The sequence below is a fragment of the Pelodiscus sinensis genome, chromosome 7 (genome assembly GCF_052426305.1).
Source record: "Pelodiscus sinensis isolate ZL-2025 chromosome 7, ASM5242630v1, whole genome shotgun sequence".
NCBI lineage: Eukaryota > Metazoa > Chordata > Testudines > Trionychidae > Pelodiscus > Pelodiscus sinensis.
Window position 1 is genome coordinate 7936315 of NC_143058.1, and position 15811 is coordinate 7952125.

At 48.5% G+C, this 15811-nt stretch overlaps 1 protein-coding gene across 3 annotated transcripts in view; it reads left to right on the forward strand.

Annotated features, from left to right (window-relative positions):
- The first annotated feature begins 5619 nt into the window (after nucleotides 1–5619).
- MRAS (muscle RAS oncogene homolog) overlaps nucleotides 5620–15811 on the forward strand; it is a 64104-nt gene continuing 53912 nt past the window's right edge. Inside the window, exon 1 of one of the 3 annotated variants that reach the window (XM_075933063.2) lies at nucleotides 5620–5724. The gene's annotated coding sequence lies outside the window, so the exon portion shown is untranslated. Of the gene's footprint in view, nucleotides 5725–5802; nucleotides 5982–15811 lie in introns of those variants that run through there. The other 2 variants (XM_075933062.2, XM_075933061.2) reach the window with 2 other exon arrangements.

Below are 15811 nucleotides of genomic sequence, written 5' to 3' on the forward strand. Positions count from 1 at the left end.
GAGACCTAATGGCCAGTTTCCCAGGAACACCCTCTCTCAGCACGATGGTCAGGCCTAATTGCCCAAGTCAGTGGCAAAGCTCCATCCCTGCAGGGCAGCATGGCCTAGTGGCCAGAGTCAATAGTGACAGAAAGGTAGAGCCCCTTATGTGGTTGGTGAGGAGGGGGTAGAGGAACCCAGGCCCACGCGCTTCACTGGGTCCCAGACCAGGGCCCTGTCAGCAGTGGAGGGGGCCACCACTAGCTCATCAGGGAACCCTACCAAAACACACCAAGCACCGAGGGTACCACACCCCACCCTGGGCTACTTCCTACCAGTCTCTCCGGCTCAGTCTTCTCTGCCTCCAGCCCAAGGGGCTCTGCTGTGGCTCCCTGCTGACAGGGAACGGCACTGGCACTTGCACTTCCCCGTCAGGAGCACCTTCCACACCAGCAATCAGCTCAGACTTAGCTGATCCACAGGCCTTTATAGCCGGCCTCCAGCTGGAGCATGCCCAGTAGGGCTGTGGGGGCGGGGCCTTCTCTGCTAGGTAGCCAGGGCAGGGCAGAAGGTGATTGCACCTACCCATGTGCTCCCCTAGGGACAGCCCTGTCTGTGAGAGCTCTTTGCAGTCAGCTTAGGACTTAACTATTTTGGGTAATGTTGTATCACCTGCAAATTTTGCCACTTCATTGTTTCAAGATCATTTTTCAGTAACTGGAACGGCACTGGTCCCAGTACAGATCCCTGGAGCACACCGCTACGGATTCCTACCCTTTTCCCCCCCTGTCTTTTAAGTGGAGTCCCTGGGCTATGTGATCTAACAATCTTTCCATTACTTGGCTTACAAACCTCCTGTTATCTTAATCACCCTGCCTCTCTGTGTCTATAAACAAACTCCCTGCCCCAAAGGCCAAGCTGGGAGCAGCACAAGCTCTGCTGGGATGCGTCTACACTGCACCCGTAGCTCCAAATAAGCTACGCACGTGGAGCTACGCAGATGCCGTAGCTTATTTCGGGTGCGTTTCGAAACAGAGCACCATTCCGAAACGTCCCTTCATTCTCGTGGAACGAGATTTAGAAGGATGCCAGAATAGCGAGCCCGGTATTTCAAAAGCTATTTTGAAATAACGGGCTTGTTTAAAAGATGCGAAATAGCTATTTCGGGATACCAAAAGCATCCCGAAATAGCTCCATGGTCTAGACGCACCCTTGCAGATGAGAGCTGCCCCTTGACTTGGGCATGTGCTCTAAGCAGATCTCACCGTTCCACAAGGAGTAACGGTAGTTCGGAATAGGAAGCCTAATCCGAACTACCTAGTTCATGCCGCATGTAGCCGCGGGCACGGAGTCCGAACTAGCGGACATTTAAAAATGGCGGCGCCCGGCAATATACAAATGATGCCCAGGAAATTCAAATCCCGGGCTTCATTTGCAACTCCGGTTGACTACATTAACCACCCTAGTTCGAACTAGGGTGGTAGTGTAGACATACCCTAAGAGAGGCTATAACCACTCTAGAGGCAGCTGTAGGATGGGGGCATGAGCCCCAGTAAACTGTCCTCTCCTCAGGCAGCTACTGTGGCTGAAGTCCATTAAGTGCATTTTTATTTTTTACTACTGAATATAAAGACTGTCTTGTGATTGTAATGTGCATTAAAATATTTAGTGGCTACTTTTTTACAGCCTTGTAATGCTTTTTAAAAAAAAATTAAATACTAGCTATTCTGAGTAACACAGGCCACTGGGGTCGTGCAGTAATTTTTATTTTCAGAAGGGGCTCGCCATGTGAAGAAGTTTGAGACATGCTGGGCTACAGGAACAGCCTCCCAGCGGAATCTGATTTGGCTGGATTTGCTGCAAGGAGCCATGGAGAGAGACAGAGGTTGCTGGTGCCAAAGGCCCAGTCTTAGAGGCCATGAGCCGGCCTCAGTGGAGTCCTTGGGATGTGTCACATTAAAGGGATCACTCCCAGGACACTGGTTAAAAGCCCTGACTGAACAAGAATTTAAGCATGTGCCAAACCTCCAGTCAAGGACACTACTCAGCTGCTAAAAGTTAGGTACGTGATCAACGTTAGGTACTTTGCTAGATTGTGGCCCAAGATACTAACATATTTAAGGGCAGCGTCAGAGCCTGATCCTGCAAACCCTTACTCACACAAGTCATCTTCACTGATGCAACAAATCCCATCCAGCATCTTTCATAGGAACTGACCAGTGAAAAGGACTACTCAGGTGAGATGAAGTTGACAAGACCCACCTCTCCCCTTCCCCTTTCTCAGCCCCAAAGAGGTGGGTCAAGTTTACCAAAGGTGAATATCCCTGCCCCTCCTTGTCCCCTGTCTGAGACCCACTTGGTGAGTTTAACAACACAATGAACTCTACAAGATCTTGCTCTGATGAATCAGCCTGATTTGTACAGAGCTGCTGTTTAACCCTCATGGCTGTGTCTACACTGCACCCCTTTTCCGGAAAAGGGATGCAGATTAGACACTTTGGAATTGCAAATCCACGGGGGATTTAAATATCCCCCGCGGCATTTGCGTTTACATGGCTGCCGCTTTTTTCTGGCTCTGGGTTTTTGCCGGAGAAAAGCGCCAGTGTAGACGCGATTCTCCGGAAAATAAGCCCTTTTCCGGAGGATCCCTTATTCCTACTTTCAAATAGTCCAGTAGCACCTTAAAGACTAACAAAACATGGTATCATGAGATTTTGTAGGCACAATCCACTTCTTCAGTTGACCTGAGTGTAGGAAGTCCAGATCCAAGAATAAATAAGAGAGGGGAGGGGCCGAAGAAGGAAAAAATGGAGGGGAGAAAGAAAAAAGAGACAGTGAGTTGATAAACTTCAGAGGGGTAGCCGAGTGAGAGTGTAACAGGAAAGACTTAAAACACAACAATAATCCAGTAGCACCCTAAAGTCCAAATCAGCGTTTCCCAAACTATGGGCCACGACCCGGTGCCGGGCCACAGGAAAAAAATACCAAGCCTCAACCTGGTAGCCGGGGTGCTGTGGGCATCCAGAGTGCCCGTGTGACGCCAGGTCCGCCAAGCCATGGAGGAGGCTGGGCGGAGAATGCAGCCAGATGTTCCTGGCTTCTGGCACGGAGGAGTAGCGGGGGGGAGAAGTTGCCCCAGGCGCCACGCTAGGCAGAGGCGTAGCGAGCGGGAAGGACGGGAGAGGGCAGTTGCCCCCGGGCACCACACTAGGGGGGCGCTGGGCTGGGATGGGAGCAGAGCGCACCGCACCATGAATTGCGGCGAGCGGCGAACATGGTCTGTATGGAAATGCTCCCTGTAGGACTGTGCTATTCTGATAGTTTCCTATAGGAGCATTTCCTTACAATCGTACAGATAAGAAAATGCTCCCAGTAGCACATTCCTATAAGGTAGCAGCTTTCTACATTACACGAGCGCTGTCGGGCCACGTGCTCCCCGTGCAATCACGCCTCCGAGGCAGGGCCAAGCGGCAGGATCAGCAACTTTAAAGGCAGGGTTACCCTGCCTGGCTCTGCGGAAGTGGGAGAGGGACTGGGCTAGGGCAGGGAAGCTGGGGGTGCCTGGCTCTGGGGGATGGGCAGTGGATTAGAGCGGGGGGGGAGAGTGTTTTGGGTCAAAAGGGGCATTAGGTTGGAGCAGGGGGGCTGGGGATGCCTGAATCTGGGGGAGGGGTGGGTGCATTGGGGATACTTATAATTTTTTTAATGGGGTATTTTATAAAAAAAGTTGAAAAACACTGCTCTAAACCAGTGTTTCTCAACCAGTAGTATGAATACCCATAGGGGTACTCAAGAGAAGTCTGGGGGGTACCTCAACACAACTGAAATTTGGAGAAAACTGAATTTTTGGTTTAAGTTAGTCAGTGCTTTACTAGTTTTGTACTTTTTACACCCAAAAATCTCATTACCCACCAAGCTATGATTAAGTTGTTTAAACAAATGTGTTGCAATGGTAGAAAAAAATGTTGTGTGTCTGAAAACTGTGCTGGGGGTACTGCTAATTTTTTAAAGAGGGATACTTTATAAAAAAGGTTGAGAAACACTGCTCCAAACCATTCCTGTTCAACCCCCTGTTTCCTTTCTCCTTTGGCAAGTTGGGCAGGTAGCAGTTTTGGTAAAAATATATCAGACATGTGCACACGGTGCCCGCTCTACCTCAACTCGTGCTGGATAATCCGGGCTTCAGTTCTGAAGGAGTTGGCATTACTGAGGTGATCGATTTCCTCCATGTGTTATTGTGGACAGTGCATGTGGGGGCCTGCCCCAAACTGGAGGGGGTGGGGGAAGATGCAGTATTAGCTCCCTCCTTCCTCTCAAGGTCCGGCTCAGCCATGCACTAGGTTCAGGGCCCTGCCTCATGGTGGGGGGAGGGCGCACATTTTGCTTTTCCCCCCGGGCGCATAACATCCTTGCTACTCCTCTGATGCTAGGGGGCGCGAGGCTGGGCTGCAGAGGGGCAGGAGGAGGTGTAGGGCGCTGGGCTCACCTGGGCTGCAGGAGGAGGGTGGTGCCAGGAACCCAGGGCTAGGATCAAGGGGAGGAAGGGACAGGAAATCAGAGCTGGGCTCAGCAGTTTTGCAGGGCTTGGGAGGAGGTGCAGGGAAACGGGGCTCAGCTGGGCCGTGGGGGAGGCATGCAGGGAACCAGCGCGGGGCTCAGCTGGGCTGAGGTGGATGGAGGAAGGCATAGGGAACAGAAGGGCAGCTCAGATGGGCTGCGGGGAACTGGTGCTGCTCTCCCTTGGATTGTGGGGGAGGTGCAGGGAACCAGCGGGGGTGGGCAGCTCAGTTGGGTTGCAAGAGAAGGAGGCGCAAAGAAACCTAGTGGGGAGGGGGGGAACCAGGAGCCCAGAAATGACCTTCCCTGGTCCAAAAAATCCCTCATCTGGGACCGGTCAGGTTTGGGAAACCCTGGTCTAGCCAGCTTGCTATCCATCTTACAGTCCATGTATCCAGTCCATATTCCCTTAACTTGCTGGCAAGAATATTGTGGGTGACCATATCAAAAGCTTTGCTAAAGCTGGCACTGGGGGCTTTGGGAGGACCAGAAACAACTTATTTGCATATTTATCATTTGTTTAAAGAGTATGCAAATATGCAAATGAATGTTACCAGCCCTCCAAAAGCTGGTGAATGGCTTTACTGGTCCCCATATCAAAAAGTTTGGGAACCCTCTGGACTAAATAGTTACAAGAGGCTGATAAGAACTTGGAAAAGAAGATGAAAATCCATTCGCTTCGTTTATCTGACCAGACCAGCACACCAGCCCCTGTGTAAACAGCCTTGGATTCGGGATGACTAAGGGAGGTGGTGGAATCTCCCTCTCTGGAGATATTTAAGAACAGGTTAGATAGACATCTGTCAGGGATGGTGTAGACGGAGCTTGATCCTGCCTTGAGGGCGGGGGGCTGGACTCGATGACCTCTCGAGGTCCCTTCCAGTCCTATGATTCTATGATTCTATGAAGTGGTCTCACACTCCAAAAACGCCTTAAGGTCCCGCTGCCCAGTTCCCCACCTCTCGGTCCACCTTAAAGGCAACTCGCTGGAGCACACTAGGCGGACGAGTCCATTTGTCAAAGGGAGGGATGGTTGCTTTTTTTTTTTTTTTTTTTTTCTGGGGCAGCTCTAAAGAGCAGCTTGGCCCCTCCGGCCTCGGCTAAACCCAGAGTGGGGGAGGCGGAGCCGCTCTGCAGCGCGCAGCCTATTTTCCAAAGACCCCGGGCAGCTGAAATTGCGTCTGCCAAGTGAGCAACTAACCCACCCCGCCCCCCCCCTTTTTTTTGGGAGCCGGGCTATTTTTAGCCGCCGCTCTTGCAATATAAAGAATGGTGGAAGTGTTCAATCTGCAGGCAGACGGGCTGCTGCCGCTTTAAGGGGCGCTGGGGCAGGCGGGGATGGTGGAGGGGGGGGCCGGGGCAGCGTTTCCCACGCCCACCCAGGGCAGGGGGCTGCTGTAAGGGAGCGAGGCGCCGCTCGGACCGGTCCTGGGCACGGCCCCGAGGTGAGTGCGATGGAACGCGATCCGGAGCGTAGCCCTCGCTTGCTGCAAGCGCTTCGCATAGTTCCAGCTGGGGGTGTCGTCTGGCAGCGCTTCCCTGCCCCCTGTGGGCAGGGCCAGGGGGCCGAGCCGGCGGGGGGGGGGGGGGGACTTTCTGCTCAGGCTTCTCCAGGTAGGGGCGTGTGGCACGGACCGACCTGTTGTAACCAGGTCCTGTCTGGAGCCCCCGGGGGCTGTTTGAAACGGGCCATGTACCCTCTTGCTGGCTAGAAGTGGCGCAAGTTGAAGTTCCCCCTAGCAGCTCCCTGGGGGCGAGGGATGAGCCTTTCCCCTTTTAAAAGGAGAAGTGAGCCGCGGTTAGACGGGGCTGCTCTTCTTTCGGACACGCCCGCTACTCTCCAGCTCCAACTCTGCTGTAGCATGTGGCGCGTCTCCCTCCTTGTCTGTGCCCCCCTGGCAAGATGTGGTTCCTAGTGACACTTTGCCCTGGATCCGCTGTGAGCCACGTTTCATAGACTCCTCCATGGAGAGGAGACCCCTTTCTCTCTTTCTATGTATGGCTCAGTGTCAGAAAGAAAGGGGCAAAATGCAGGACAATGTAGCACTTTAAAGACTAACAAGATGGTTTATTAGATGATGAGCTTTCGTGGGCCAGACCCACTTCCTCAGATCAAATAGTGGAAGAAAGAAAGGGTTTATGCACAGGGGTGATTTTGGAGGCAAAAGCGTCCTCATCTTAAAAAATATTTCAGGGGTGCAGGATCTGGGGGTGGCAGCAGCCCCGATTTGAAATGGTTTTACAGGATGTACAGTTTTGTTCCATAGCTTTCGACAGCCCCACTACGCAAATTGCTTCAATGCCGCTGAAATATGTGCGATCTTCATTTTTCCACTGACGTGATAATTTTTAATAAAAAGTGATACGCCCAGTGGGTCTGATTGAATTTTCTGTATAGATAAAACTAGTGCCCAAAGTGAAGAGGGATGGTTGGGGGAAGAGATGCTTAGTGATAATGTGTAAATAAAATACCTTCTTTTAAAGTGTCTGACTCTCACAAAGACACCAGGCTTATATTTTTCAAAGATGCTTAATTATCATTTACTTTAATGTGATGTTGGTATGCAGTTCCCTGATATTCCCCACCTCATTGTCTTGCATTGAGCTAGTTTTGGACTACTGGATATTGTTGCTAACTGTCTTGGAAGCGGAGTCTTTCGTTTTGTATTTTGGTTCTAGAGCCAGGAGTCGTTTCCTAGGACTCTAAATGAAATTTGTCGGCACAGAAGCTTCTTTATTAGAGTTAATGGAAAAATTATCAAAAAACAATGCCAAATGTATTTAATAATGCAAACTAATTGGCTTTAACTCCTATTTGCGGAGACAAAGTACTAGAAATCTGAGATGACTCTGAAAACTCCCTAGCTATTTGAATTTGTGACCACTGGTGCTGTGAATTAGTAATGTTACTTGGTGCGTCTTTCCATCCCGAGATCTCAAAGCACTTTGCAAAAAGTAGCAAATCCCTGTTTTACAGGCTGAGCAACTGAAGCACCGAGAAGTTAACTGACCATCCCACAATGACGCAAGATACAGTCAAGTGCTGGGATTAGAACCCACACTGGATGCCTCTCTGTCCTGTGCTCTACTCAGGAGATCATGCGGTGCAGGAGAATCAGTCTGATTTATTTAGCATATCGTTGACTGCTATCATTTTATATATACATTTATAACCGTTCCAGGGTGAACGATGGAAACTTTGGACTGTAAGCTTCAGGGGACAGAGACTGTCTTTGTAGTCACATTGAGACCAGTGTTTCCTGTAAGTTGTGCGCTTTTGTGGCTGCTCAGGAGAAATTCAGATGCCGTCCAGCTGATTAGCAGAGCACCCACAGATGTTGTGTCTCTATCGGTACACAACTGCAAATGTCTCGGTGCACATTAAAAAATTATTCCGCACATAGATGGAAAAGATTAAAGGGAGCAATGGTTGAGAGGCCTGAAGGTATGGCTGAAATGTAAATATATAACACTAACCACGGAGCATTGCTGAGTGTGAAGTAAGCTGGCCAAAATTTCCAACATTGGTTCCCTAACATCAAGTATCTAAGTATAAAAATCTAGGCCATTTGCTTTAGGGATCTCACTTAAGGTTACAGTTTTAAGGCCAGACTTATTTCAGGCTTTAAGGGTTACAATCAATTGGAAAATCCTATTTTTCTGATCTGGAAAACATTGCTCATACAACAGCTTCAAGTAATAACTAAGGCACACATGTGGTTAAATCAGTGCAGTTGAGCTTGCATGTTTGCACAGAGCAGCACTGAAGTCTGTGGGGGCTCTGCAGAGGAACAAGGAGCTGACCACACCAATCTGCTTGTGGGATTGGGGCCTGGCACTGCAGTAATCAACTTTCTCCCTTTTTGTGTGTACTGTATTTGGAAGCATGTGCTCCCCTCTGTGTTGCCTTGAACCTCAAGACTGTTTTTCCTGGGAGACCTCCTTGCAAAAGCAGGCTCCAGCAATTCGTGGAAAGAAAACCTCCTTTTGCAAAGGAAATTAAGAAATATAACTCTAAAAACTCTAGCCCATGCTGTTAAACGGGCTCTCTACAAAAAGCTGGATTCCTTTTTCCATTACTCAGTTCCCAAAACCTCGAGTTGACAGTGTCCATCTAAATAATGGTGCAAAAATGAGAGCAAGTGCGCTGTTCAGCACTAGCTATTATTCATAACTCTTCCATTAAGTATTTGAATTTCTTCTGCCTTCACTCCAGTGAATCCCACAAAATACCATGGGTAGCCTGACTCTGCAAAGTGGGCTGAATTCATCTCTGGCCTCGCTGCACTGAAGTCCCTGTTTTCTGGAATGATGTGAAAGGCAGTTTGTATTTATTGAAGCAGTTGGTAGGAGTTGTCACAAACTCAAGATTTTTACAAAAGACGTGAAAGAAACAGAGCTTTCCTTTTTCCTTTTAAACGGGCTGAGCCTAGCAAAAAAGGAGAGGAAAAACTGGATCACCCGACAGTGCACATTGACACTTCGGAGATGAAGGGGGGGGGGGAGATGAAAGGTTTCCTAAAATAAAATGTTGTACTCTAATGAAGAGGCAGGAGTGTTGCCCCGTACCTGGGCTAGTGCCATAACTGGCCCTAAAGCTGTTGACGCCAGTCCAAATGAATGTGGTGCGAATGAGTATAACAAATCCACAGAGTTGGCATCCTGCTCTCAATTCTCTGTGCTGTCTGGCACAAAATACAGAGATGCTTTTCTACGCCAGGGACAGCATGCACATCGGTTTCAAACCGCATGGGATTCTGGGGTGATCTGAGGGATCGGGCCAATGCTCTGTTCTCCCTGTAATTCCATTTGCACAGTCCATTTCAAGGACTTTGTGCAGGTGGGGAGGGAGCATGTGGTGGTTCCTGTGTCCTTTTCTTTTCTTTCCTTTGCTTTCTTTTGTTATCTCTGTTGGAGATCAACACTAGGCCTTAAGCATCACCTAAACCATGGGTTCCCAAACTGGGGGGCGTGAAGGAATTCCAGGGGGGTGCAAGGCGACCCAGCCCCTCCCCGGTCAATCCCCTTGCTATTTTTGTTGCTGGGGGGGAGGCATGAGAGTTTCTCAAAAATCAAAAAGGGGGCGTGATGCCGAAAAGTTTGGGAACCACTGACCTATACTCTCCAAATAGCACCTCTGCACTGGTCTCTTCATGGGGGTGAATTTCATGCTACATAAGACAGGAAGTGGACCCACATTTCCTGAGTCCTAATCCAGTGCGCTAACTACTGACTCTCCCTTCCTCCTGAGACTGTCCTTCTTTCCTCAGGCTGGGTTGTTCTGTGGATTTTCCCTAAGGCTCCGTCTACACTATGAGTTTTGCTGCAAGCGCCTATGCAAATGAAGCATGGATTAGCATTTTCTTATGCTTCATTTGCATACTCTCTTCCAATCCATTTTTGCACAAGATCGGTATACCTCCTTTTTGGAGGCATAAGGGTCTTGTGCGAAAAGGGAATGTCCACACTACTTGTTTTTGCGCAAAAACAGCTCGGAAGAGAGTATGCAAATGAAGTGTGAGAAAATGCTAATCCACGCTTCATTTGCATAGGCTCTTGCGGCAAAACTCATCATAGCCTAATTGGTCTACTAGTGTGAGGTTGGCTTTACAGCTTCCCGCCCCTAGGAAACAAGGAGAGACACTCCAACAGTTGGGCCTTCTCTCCAATCAGCCTGCTTTTTTGCACCCAAGATCTCGGCCAACCTGAGGAAAGAAGTGTAAGTCTTGGGAGGAAAGACTGCTTCCTCCCTCTGCCACAGACTTTCACTGTGACCTTGACTAACTCATTTGATCTCACTGTGCCTAGTTCCCCAGCTTACACTTGGTCAGGACAGTCTTCTCTCTGTCTTGTCTTTTTCGACTGTAGGAGGTAGGGATTCTCTTTTTACTACGTACACAGTTTGCCTTTGGTAAAGTTCTTGATATATCCGTAATGCAAATAATAATGAGGCCACAATAACAGTGACAGGAGACGGGTGTCTCCGGAAGCCACTCAGTGATGGCAAAATGTATACAGGGCAATGGAAAAGTGAATCTGACAAGGAATTAACTTTCAAACTTTATTTGAAAGAGAGAAATGATCTTAAAAGTTATGGAAACATATCTTGAAAGTGACCTTTTACAAATCAACATTGTTGTTGTGCTTGGGGTCTAAGGCATGGAAAAGTTAATGAAATATAAAGCCTGGGGGATTTGGAGAATTCAAACTAACTTTGAAAACAGACAGAACTGTCCTAAAATCAGCAAATGGGAGATGTGTGAGCCACTTGGCTTCCAGCCATGACATATCTTGCTGCGGCTGCAGTTGAGAACAGAGAAGATCCTTAGGTGGGAAAAGAACACAACGGTGCTGCCATCCTCAAATGTCCCACCACCGCAGACTAACTAGAGGAAAAACTCAGCAAAGGGGAAAATCCAAGATTGAGAAAGAAGCAGCCAACATCGGAGTAGCTCGATGCTGCTGGGGTGTGCCAATGTAAATCCAGTGTAATTCTGTTGGCTTCCGCAGCTTTTACGATAAGCTTTCCAAACAGAAGGAAGCGATAGAATCCTAGATACCAAGGTCAGAGGGGCCAGTTATGATTTTTTTTTTTCCCCATCTGATTCCTGCATAATTTCCCCAGAATAATTCCTGTTTGGTTTTAAGGTTTCTGGCTCTCTGATTAGCTACGTTAGAATCCAAGGGAGTGGTCACTACATCTGAGGTAATACTGGTGAGGGAGTAACATGGATGGATAATCTACATGGGGATACGACTGACTAGCTGTCCCCCGCCAGGTATAGTTAACTGTCTTTATGGACCAGCTGTTTTCATATTGGCGGATTCAGTAAGTGATGGCGAGCTATGCACATGTATACTGAGTTGGCAGCATTTCATCTGAGGGAGGATGATCTAGTGGTTAAAGAACTAGGCAGGCGTTATATGCGCAAGCCCCTGCTCCATCACAGACTTCTTTGGTGACCCTACAACAACTTATTTAGGCCCAGTTTTTTAAAAGCATGTAGCTGTTCCTGCACTCAGTGTGGCAACACCCAACTCTCATTTTCGGAAGAGGTGGAGGCACTTGACAATCTAAATCGCACTTGAACATGTAACATCGGCTCCTAAATCAGGGAGGTACTGCAACATTGAGAGTAGCGACACCTTTTAACGATCGGGACGTTAGCCTTGCTGTGCTTCGTATTGCCATCCGTAAAATGGGCGCAACTGCACTTCCCTACCTAAGAGGGGTGTTGTGAAGATAAATACATGAGATTGGGAGGTGCTTGGATACTTCAGTAATTGTGTTGTGGCTGCTCCGCGTGTCTGAAAACTAGTCCCAGAGTAACACGTGGCCAAAATCTGCCAGCCTTAATTTCCATTTGCCATTGTCTCCGTTACTTAATTACAAACCACAGAGCTTAGCTGGTGGACTTCAGGTGGAAGTTTTTTAAGTAGCTCCCTGTGATGTAGTACAATAGGGGTGTGTCTAGACTACATGCCTCCTTCGACGGAGGCATGTAGATTAGCCAGATCGGAAGAGGGAAATGAAGCCGCGATTAAAATAATCGCGGCTTCATTTAAATTTAAATGGCTGCCCCGATCTGCCGATCAGCTGTTTGTCGGCAGATCGGGGGAGTCTGGACGCGATGCCCCGACAAAGAAGCCTTTCTTCATCGACACAGGTAAGCCTGGTTTCACGAGGCTTACCTGTGTCGATGAAGAAAGGCTTCTTTGTCGGGGCATCGCGTCCAGACTCCCCCGATCTGCCGACAAACAGCTGATCGGCAGATCGAGGCAGCCATTTAAATTTAAATGAAGCCGCGATTATTTTAATCGCGGCTTCATTTCCCTCTTCCGATCTGGCTAATCTACATGCCTCCGTCGAAGGAGGCATGTAGTCTAGACACACCCTAGCTGTATAGCCCTCTTATTCCAGCTCCAAGCAACAGCTCCGGTTTTGGGGACAGAAATGGTTTAACTCTAACAGGCCTCAGATGGGTAGCTGTGTTCTGTACGTTTAAAAATGAGTGGTCCTGTAGCAGCTTAGAGACCATCACAAATATAGAGTACCATGAGCCTTCATGGGCAGAACCCACCAGCTCATCTAATGAAGTGGCCTTTGCCCACGAAAGCTCATGATACTATATGTATTTTTGTTAGTCTCTAAGGCTATGTCTAGACTGCAGGCTTCTTTCGAAAGAGGCTCTTTCGAAAGCATCTTTCGAAAGAGCCTCTTTCGAAAGAGAGCGTCTAGACTGCATGGAGAAATTTCGAAAAAGCGGCTTGCTTTTTCGAAAGAGAGCACCCAGCGAGTCTGGATGCTCTCTTTCGAAGACGGCCTCTTTACATTGAAGAACGCCTTCTTTCGAAAGAGGAGCTTTCGAAAGAAGGCGTTCTTCCTCGTGAAATGAGGTTTACCGCCATCGAAAGAAAAGGCGCGTTCTTTCGAAATAATTTCGAAAGAACGCGGCTTGAGTCTGGACGCAGGGGAAGTTTTTTCGGGAAAAGGCTACTTTTCCCGAAAAAACCCCTGAGTGTGGACATGGCCTTTGGTAGTGGTCTCCAACCTTTTTAACCACCAGATCACTTTTTCAATTTAAGTCCAATGTAAGATCTACCTCAAACCCAAATACCCTTGCCCTGCTTCATTCCTGCCCCTTCTTTCAGGCCCTGCCTCTGCTCTACCTCTTCTCCGATGCCTCACCCTGCTCACTCCATCCCCCTGCCTCCCCATCCTCACTCACTTGCCCCAGGCTGGGGTAGGTGGTTAGGCTGCAGGCTCTGGTCTTGGGCCAAGGGGTTTGGAGTGTGGGAGGGGCTCCAGGATTAGCCCAGGGCAGGGAATTGGGGTCCAGGAGGGGTTTCGGGGTGCAAGCTCTGAGAAGGAGTTTGGGTGAGGGGGGACCTCTCGAGGTCCCTTCCAGTTCTAGTGTTCTATGATTCTATGACACATCTAGGGTAGGAGGTTGGGGGCAGGAGGAGGTTCAGGGGTTCAGGATGCAGGTTCTGGCTGGGTACCATGTAACTGAGATGGCTTCCGGGTGGTGGAGCAGTGGGGTTAAGGCAGCCTTACTCCTGCCATGGCCCTGCACTGCTCCAAAGCAGCTGGCATGTACAGCAATGGCTCCATGGCACCATGTGCTGCCCCTCATCTATAGGCACTAACCCCACAAGCTTCTACTTGCCACGGTTCCCCATTACTGATCAATGGAGCCACAGGAGTAGTGTCTGCAGGCAAGGACAGCATGTGGAGACCCCCTATCTCCCTCCCACCGCTCTGCCTTTCTCAGAGCCACTTCCAGCCACTTCCAAGAGCAGCATTTACCATAGGGATAATTACTCCAGGCATGGCATTTTAGAGCTCACTCCTCAAAGAATTAAATTTAAGTGTTAGAGAGAAAAGAAAACTATGAAATGCACAGACCAGTCACAAAGCAAACGTAACCCACTTTGCAAGCAGTAAAAGCAGTAACAATAAACCGCTCTTCCCCCCCCCCCCCAATTATTTTGTTGGGTCGGGAGAGCAGAGTGAAGGACAGTGTGTGTGTTTATGAGAATGTGAGAGTGACAGAGATTTGCATGGCCAAGCTCCCTCCCTCCCCTTCTCTCTGTGTGGTGATAGGGTACACCCAGACATCAGCCCTCCCTCTTCTTCCCCCCACACCCTGCACAGCAAGAAGGCTCTTGGGGGGGCAGCTCCAAGGCAGAGGGCAAGTACAGCATGACAGTGGGTGGAAGGGCAACTGAAGTGCCAGCTCTTGATAGCTTCCTGGACAAACCCTAGTCAAGATCACCTGTCAGAGGCTCCAAGACCTACCAGTAGATCCTGGTCTACTGGTTGGTGACCACTGCTCTAAGGCTATGTCTGCACTGCTCAGTTATTTTGGAATAAGCTATTCTAGAATAGTTATTCCAAAATAGCTTATGTCAAAATAGCACATCTACACTGCAGGGAATCCTCCAAATGAGTCCGAGGCAGGCTTCCCTAATGTAGACGTGCTATCTCAATTGAGACCCCCAGAATGTCCCTGGTGAGGGGCTATATCAAAATAGCAGAAGTGGAGGGTCTACATACCTTATTTTGAAATAGCTGTTTCGGAATAGGCGTTATTCTTTGTAGAATGAGGTTTACAGAAGTCGGAATAAGCCGTCCGTTATTTCAAAATTATTTTGAAATAAAGGAATTGCTGTGTAGACACTCGCATTGTTATTTCGGAATAACGGCTGTTCTTTCGAAATAACTTTGCTACGTAGACACACCCAAAGGTGCCACAGGGCTACTCCATTGTTTCTAACAAGCCTACAAGTTCAGCTCTCGCACTGTTAAGTAAGAACACTGGTGACCACTGAAACCCTGGAAGGTCTGTTTTAAATTCTTTCCAAATAGTTGAGGTGTAACTTAATACAATATCATATGATTTTTCATCACACAAACCTTTTTCATTGCCGCAGACAAAGTGTCTGTCATGCAGCAGCTCTCTTCCAAATATGCTCATGCTGGTACTTCAGGTTAACAGGGAAATAGGAACTTGAAAAGCTCTTTGGTTTGGGTTTTTATCCCCAGGGTGGAAGCAGCCCAAGATTTTCACAACCAGAGAAATGTCTCCTGCTGGATCCCAGATGGCTCTTCCGGCAGCCAGATGTAGATTGATGTTCCCTATGCCAAATACAGACTAGACACTGCTTAGTTTCTGAGGCTAGACAAGCACAGCTGGGTGTTTATGGAGCTGCTGTCTTTTTATCAGATTAACTGGCGTTTGGGATCTCTCCCGTCCCACGTGCTTTATTAGATCATTAGCTGGTGTTAACTGGTGTAGCTCCATTGAAGTAAAAGGGGTTGCGCTAATTTACACTGACTGAAGGGGAAAAATCAGTTCAGCTACATGGATTTGCACTGAAGGTCTGACTTGTAGTCTGGGTCCAAATATCTTGGGTCCAATTCTGATCTCCAATGTAACTCTCACTTCGGTGGTGTAACTCCTGATTTTGCATCAATGGAAGTAAAAGGAGACTAGGTCCCATGGTTAAACTCATTTGTCAGTTTTTTAAATTATTCATATTGTCATAGCCGATCTCTTATTTCTAATCCCTTTGAGGAACTGGGCTTTACAGCCTCTGAAAACATTTACCAGAAGTTGTACTATGACTTAGTTTCTTCAAATTCTCTATATTCCAAGGTAAATCTGGGCATCTCTTTTTCCAGAGACTGGCTGAAAAGGGTTGAAAAGAACACACTTTTCAAAAATCCAGCTACCTCATAATCTTGCTCGACTGGTCTGAGAGAAAGCCA